The sequence below is a fragment of the Suricata suricatta genome, chromosome 8 (assembly GCF_006229205.1).
Source record: "Suricata suricatta isolate VVHF042 chromosome 8, meerkat_22Aug2017_6uvM2_HiC, whole genome shotgun sequence".
Lineage (NCBI taxonomy): Eukaryota > Metazoa > Chordata > Mammalia > Carnivora > Herpestidae > Suricata > Suricata suricatta.
The window spans coordinates 57229965-57237495 of NC_043707.1; the positions used below are offsets into that span (position 1 = coordinate 57229965).

A 7531-nucleotide genomic window follows, 5' to 3' on the forward strand; every position below is an offset into this window, starting at 1 on the left:
ATTTATGTACAGATATTAAAGTCAGAGACTGATTTAAATCTCTGATTGGATTTAAATGCTGACTTAATAAATCAAAGTGATGTCATATAATTGCCAAAAATTCTTAGTTAAAATCTAAGAGAGTTTTAAATGATTTAGTCCAACTGAGTCTCTGATAAAGAACACTATCAAGCAAAAAGAAATGGCTACTTAGGTCCAGTTAACTGAAGAGCTATGACTAGATCATCAAAATTCTGATTATTAATCTTATTTTCTTCATATAGATGCATCAAGTACTGTCAGATATATTTTCAGAATAATTATCTAAGTGTACAAGGGATGCCATTATTAAACTATTTTTTCAGTTAAGAAATAAGTGACTTAGAATGATTCTGTGATTTTATCTGGGTTGCAAAGAAGGCATCACCTCAGAAAATCTTCTGAGACATTCTTTAATTCTTAAAAAATTAATATATTTATTACTTTGTAAAGCTTCTTAAATAGCCTTCCTTCACCTTTACCTCTGTATAAATTTGAAGTAGGTTCAGGTTTATATTGCCAGGAGGTAAAATTTTCCCTAACACCTTAGATTCAGTAACTGGGGGCTTGTGAATTACATTTTTTTTAAGTTTTATTTATTTTAAGATAGAAAACACAAGAGGGGAAGGGGACGAGAGAAGGAGAGAGAGAGAATCCCAAGCAGGCTCTGCACTCACAGTAGAGATCCCAATGCAGGACTTGAACTATGAGATCATGACCTGAGCCAGGTGCTTAACTAACTGAGCTACCCAAACACTCCTGGGGATTGTGAATTAAACTAACAAAAGATCAGTTAATGAAAGAAAAGGCACAGAGTTTTTATACAAATTTATGTTCATGGGAGTTCACAGAAAAGAAGTGATACTCAACTAAGTGGTTAGACTTGGGGTCTTCTATACCTTCCTAACAAAGGGAAGGGGGTTGGGTTTCAAGGGATGACAATTTGTGAGGAAGTAACTAGAAAATGTATGAGGGGGCTAATGGATAGGAACTATATTAGTAAAGTCTGCTTATACAAATTGATCTTGGAATAAACTCCTCATCTGAGATGATAAGAATCCCTTTCTCTCTCTGATACAGATTTCTTCAAAGGGAAATTTATGCCTAGTTTTTGGGCAGATAAGCGAAAACAGAGAATACTTAAGAGCAAAATAATACTCATGCTAATATGGCATATTTGCAGATTTGGAGGTACTTCATGGTTATTAGAGACCCAAACCCCTTCCATATATCTGCTCTTGAATCCCAGCTGCAAGATCATGCCGGGTCCAAGATGGCTCTCTGAGCATCAGTCAGATCAATTACAGGCTTCAGCAAGAAGGGAGAGAAGACAAAGGGCCCATCCCAGCTAGCTATAGCCCCTCTGAAGGAGCATGCATGCCTTAAAGTTCCACCCAACAACTTCTATTCCTATCTGAAAAAGAAGTTCATCATGTGGGTTATGCACAGATGGATGCAAAGGACATTAGAAAAGCAGCCGTTTAGCTGGGTGTTCTACACTCTGAAGTAATACGAGGATCATTTACTAAAAAGGAAGGAAGAAAGATAAGCAATTGTGCTGCATAATTTCTATTTGCTCTTCCAGTCTACTTCACATCATTGTCTACTCTGTTTTCTCCCCGTAGAGGCTAACTTACACAAGCTGCATTATCAGAACACCCTTACCTTGTGGCTGCCAATAAGACAAATAAGAAAATTGGAGGACAGAAGTAATAAGTGCTATGGATATTTATTCTCCATGCTTCTTTCCTGCCAGGCTACAATTCCTTGGCAGCTGCATTCAACTTCTTGAGACCATGGCTTCTACAAAGGGAATCTTTTTCTACAATTACAGCTGCCCTTGGACCTGGAAGTGGAGATAGTTCTCTGACTTGTTTCTGTGAGTACTCCAAGATTCCTATCTCTGTCCACACATTCACAAATAGGCTTGTATTGGTTTGCTTGGGCTGCCAGAACAACTACCAGAGACGGAACGGCTTAAACAACGGAAATCTATTTCCTTCACAATTTGAAAGGCTAGAACTGTGAGATCAAAGTGTTGGCAGGGTTTCTTTATTCTGATGTTTCTTTTTTTGGTTTGCAGATGGGTGTCTTCTCCTTGAATCTTCACATGGTTTTCCATCAGTGCCTATATTTCCTCTTCTTATAAGGACACCAGTCCTATTGGATCAAGGCCCATCTTATGACCTCATTTTAACTTTATTACCTCTTTAAAATCCCAATCTGCAAATACAGACACATTCTGAGGTCCTAGGGGATTTAACACGGGAATTTCTGGGCAAGGGAAGTACACAATAACAGCCCATAACAAGCCCCTTCAATTACATTTCTTTATTTAATCTTTGTGAGTCCATTTGTCCTCTTTGGTAGGCTAACAATCTCTGTATCTCTGTCTTAGTCCCCATAGTATTTATGGCATGTTTCTCAAAATTTAATGGACATGCGTACTACTTGGGCATCCTGATAAGAATGCATCGTGATTCAGTAAGGAGGAGTATTGCTATTTTGCATTCTTCCAAATGATGTCAGTATAATGCACCACATCTTGAGTTGCAGAGTGCTCTCTCGCTCTCTCAATATATGTATATATATTATATGTATATAAACATACATGTGTATATACATATATATGTGTGTGGGTATATGTATGTGTGTGTGTGTATACACACACACATACACATATTTGCCAGTTGTTGGCAAGAATAATCATTCCATTCAGCTGGTCCTGTCTCTCTTGGACTTAGCAAGGCTAATTGATAGTTTTGTTTCATTTTGTTTTGTTTTTATCTGAGTTCCCTCTAAACGTCTTGACATGAGGATCCATACATCTTTGCATAATAGAACAGTGTGCTCTAACTTACTGGAAGTGTGAGTCTGGTTTTCCAGTTCAATATAACATAGATAATGTTTATTGTAACTTGTTTATTAATGTCTCCTCAGAGCAGCATTTTAATGAACTTCCACTTTCATTCTTCAAAGTTGTTTGAACTAAAATACATTCTAAGTGGTATTAGAAAGTAATGATTAAACATAAAATAAAACATTATAAAATATTTATAAATTAAATATATTGGCATTTCCTGGGCTCTTCTTCTTTTATAATAATAGTTCATTAGCACAAAAATAAAATTATTTTAATTTGGACTTAGAAGTTACTACCAGTCACTCCTCTGGGAGTTAAGCATTACTGGTTTTCTCAGGAAGTTAACATTTTTAATCCTAAATAATAATAATGTATAAGATGGATAGTGCTGCCAGTATTAAATTATATGCATAATGGCAGGTTTTTAAAATAACCATTAACTTATAAAACTAATAAATATTAACATGTTAATTGAATAAATGGATAAATTAGGGACTGATTGGTGGAGTAAATGAGCTATATATTTACAAGGTATCTAAAAATAAAGATGAACAGTATGGATGAAACATCTAAATCAATGTCAAATGTACTAAGAGCTTTTTTGGAGAGTTTATATTTGATAGTTTAGGAAATGAGGCCGTTAGAGTTTTCGGGTTTTGACACATACATCCTAAGGGGGGCTCTCTCCTCAGGTCACATGAGCTTGTACTAAAGTATGGAACAGCAAAGCAGTAAAAATATAGTAAATCTAGCTTCAGCAACACCAGCAGAACGTGGGAACAACAGCCCTTGTCCACTTCAGGTGAAGGAAGCTCACCTGTTTATGCCGCTCATGAGAATCAGAAGCAGAGCATCTGCCAATCCCCTCCATTATTTGTTTCCTTCGGACCTGAGAGCAACTCCTGCTACTTGTCACAGGCTTGATACATTTCACATTGACATCATCTCACGGTTTTACTGTCGCCATTTTGAAGTGAAGGAATAGCAGTATTACCAGACAAGTCTGCCTTAGGATCTGTGTGAACGAAGATACTTACGATGTAAGAAAAACAAGAGGACAAAAAGAAGATAAAGCCAGGGGGCAAGATCACTGTACAAATATACACTGTCACATTCTTCACACTAGCCAGAGGAAAGTCACAAATTACATCACCCGAAAAGAATGAAGCAAAGTCAGCTATATTAATCAGATTATAGTCAGCCATAAAATTCACCATTTATTGTATATAAGAATATTTTTCAGGCCCTGAAAACTCCTGAGAAAAATCTACCCCTCAGGAGTTTCCTAGAATATGGCACCATGGAATGTGGTGAATTGCATTATTGTCTGTCCCATAGACATTATTCAATGAATTTGTGTTAGATTATAGCACTGATTTGCTAAAACACTGAGTAAATATAATAACATATTTATTATAGTTCCCTACTATAGGGTAAATAGATATTGTCATAGTTACATAAAACTAATTTAACACAGTAATAAAACATTTAGATTTTAAATCTTTAGTGCTCTGACTTATGTGAAGTTTAAAATTTAAAACACCTCAAGGAATAAATGTGTTGCATTTATTTCGGTAAAATGTACTTACTCTCTCATTACTCTGGGCTGAGGATGTGGTTTCACAATTGCTGACATTTTCCCTGATAAGAGAAGCAGCTATCAAATCACTGGTCTTAGGTAACAAATGTATTTCAAAAACAAGTTAGTAGAGTTCTCTAATTGTGGCCGCAAAGACCAATCCTGTCAATTTTTATTCAGGGTTCACTTACTGTGAAAGAAAATGTCTAAGTACTGAGAAGGGGGGTATGAATATGAATGAGCTATACCTACAGCTCACAAAATAAGGTGAAAATTTAGTAGGCAAGATGAACAATTTGTTCCTCTAAACTCAAAAATGTATTTCAAGTTAGGATGGATGGAATCTGTAAAATTATTATGTACACGTTACCAATTGTACTCACTCCTCTACGTAGGTTACATTCAAAGTGAGAAAGTGATCCCAGCCATTCCAGGAAGCAGTATTCTAATAATTTCAATGACCCAAAAGGAGAGTGTTCATGCAGGACACAGTAGATGGTCAAATTCTCTAAAGAATTAAGTTTAGACAGCCTGTGGAAAACCCTCAAATTCTTGCATATTTCAATACACTTAGGAAGGGATACATCCTTCATCTCACTTTTACTTGTAATATGCTGATATCTGTTCACATATTCAGCTACTTTAAAACATTTTTAATTTTTAATTTATTTTTGAGAAAGAGAGAGGTAGAGGGAGGGATAGAGAGAGAGGGAACACAGAATCCAAAATCTGAGCTGTCCGCACAAGAGCCTGATATGGGCTGAAACCCACAGACTACTGGATCATGATCTGAGCCAAAGTGAGACACTTTACCACTGAGGCACCCAGGTGCCCCTATTTAGCTACTTTTAAAAAAAAATTAAATGTTTCTATATTCTACTAGAAAGATCAGAGAGCCTTGGGGAGCTACTGAATGAAAACATTTAAAGTAATAGTATTGAAAAAGTTTTAAGAAGACATAAACATTACTTATTAATAATTTTTCTTAAGAAATGCAGACCTTTACAAACTAATATTATTGTTAGGAAAATGGGTAATGTCTATATGGGACACATGATCTAAAGCAACCCTATTGATGTTCATTTAATTAATTTGGGTATTCAAATGTAAAGCTGATTTTTTAGCTACTTCATACCCATAGGCAAATTACGGTAGAAGGTTTCACTAAAGGTTAGAGCACTAAACACAAAATCACTCCCAGTACTAAATGGAAAAGGGACTAAATCATAGTGAAACAATTATAACCAATGGTATGCAAGTAATGTAATAGTTAAGATTAGTAGTAAGATAAATCTAAAGAAAAATCTGTATACAAATAAATATGAAATTACTGAAATCAATGACATTCTGAGAACATTAATAAGGAAATTTAGAACCATTGTTTAAAAAAGAAGATTATATAGAAAAAAAAGAATTGAAATATAGTTGAGAATTTTCCATCTTAAGTGTTTGCCTTCATGGGGTGATAGTGTCTTTAGTTAAATACCAGGCCCATTCAATAGAAAATAAGATAAGTATATTCTTAGAACCTAATTATATCATTTTAATGAATTAGTTACAAAGAATTTTGGAATCTGTCCTTTGGAAAAAACAATGGATCGATATTATTTTTGTAAAAAGTAAAAGCAGTTGTTCTTAAGGGGTATTTTAAAATTTCAGATATTTTTTATTTCTTCAAATCTACTTATCAGGAGGGACTGAAATAAAAAATATATAATTGAGCATCATTATCATAAAAAGAGCTTTAATAGAAAACTGGTCAGATGAATACTATTTCTCCCCATTTTGAACCAGTAAATAGTTGCCGCTGATAAACAGACAGCCAATGGCCTGTCAAGAATGCTATAGATATGTTATATAATACAACATGCCTGTTCACAGAGGGAAAAACTAGGAAGTAGCCTATGTAAACTTCTTGACTTCATCGTACAGGACAGGAACTAAAGGACCACCAATGCCTCTGAAGATATTGGACCATGCACCCTCAATAAAAGGTAGGGCTCCTTCACACAAGAAATCTCCCACCAGTAGTCAACCCTAACTGTGTACATGATGTCAGTTCCTTTGTACCCTGACTGTACCATCATACGGCAGTGAACAGTGTCAGATAAACAGGAAGTCAACTCAGCATCCATTGTGATGGATTGTGCTTTCATCCAGCTGATGAAGATGTGAGGATTCCTGGGATTTGGAACATTCCCTTTGCAGTGTCATAGGCATTGAAGTAGACAGTTTGGTAGGTAATACCCTGCACAGACACATTAAAATCTAGTACAGGCCCTTCATCCCACCAGATTTGTAGACCTTAACCAGGAAGTCACTGAGGCCTCAGAATTTCCTTTCAGCTCCAGCTTTGCCCACATCAGCTGTTAGATGGGTATGGACAAAATCAAGAGGATACACAAAACACAAGAATAGGGCCGCAGAGGCACCACCTGATGCAGGATTCCCTGCAAAGGAGCGCCAAAACTGGGTTCTCTTGTCCACACCCCCAGGAAGATCTGCTTGTATGTATCTTTGAAGGCAAAACTGAGAGCCTGGGTGGGGAAGTATTTGATGCCATTGGGCAGTTTACCACGCCAGAAGCACATGACTCCCTGCTCCTTGAGGACATGAACCACGCAGTCCATAATGCCCTTGTACTGCTTATCTGTGGTGGTCTGCCTGTTAGCACCTGCAGCAGCAGCTGGACCCACTGGATGGACTCTGCTGTAGCCTTGGAGATGGCTGTGGCCGCTCCACCTTCCAGAAAGCCCTTGGTGAATGACACGGAGCCTTCTGTCATATTGAAAGGAAAGAGGAGGCAGGAGACTGCAGTAGAAACTGGTTGGGACTTTAGGACGCATATTTTAATATTTAAGGAGTCATTGTCAAACCTCATAAAACAAATTAATATGCTTTGTTGGCTTGCAATTTTTAAAGCCTTAAAAATACTGGCTTTAAATGAATTATACATATTTAAAGTTCAGGAGCCTTTTTTTAGATTCTTTGTGATTATCTGTATAGATAATCATATGTTTTGCCCATTATGTCTTTTGCAAACAGATGTAGTTTTACTTCTTTTTTTCTAA

The 7531-nt window shown here is 36.4% G+C and overlaps 1 pseudogene; it reads right to left on the reverse strand.

Annotated features, from left to right (window-relative positions):
• Window positions 1–6362: 6362 nt before the first annotated feature.
• Window positions 6363–7245, reverse strand: LOC115300244 (annotated as a pseudogene).
• Window positions 7246–7531: the final 286 nt, after the last annotated feature.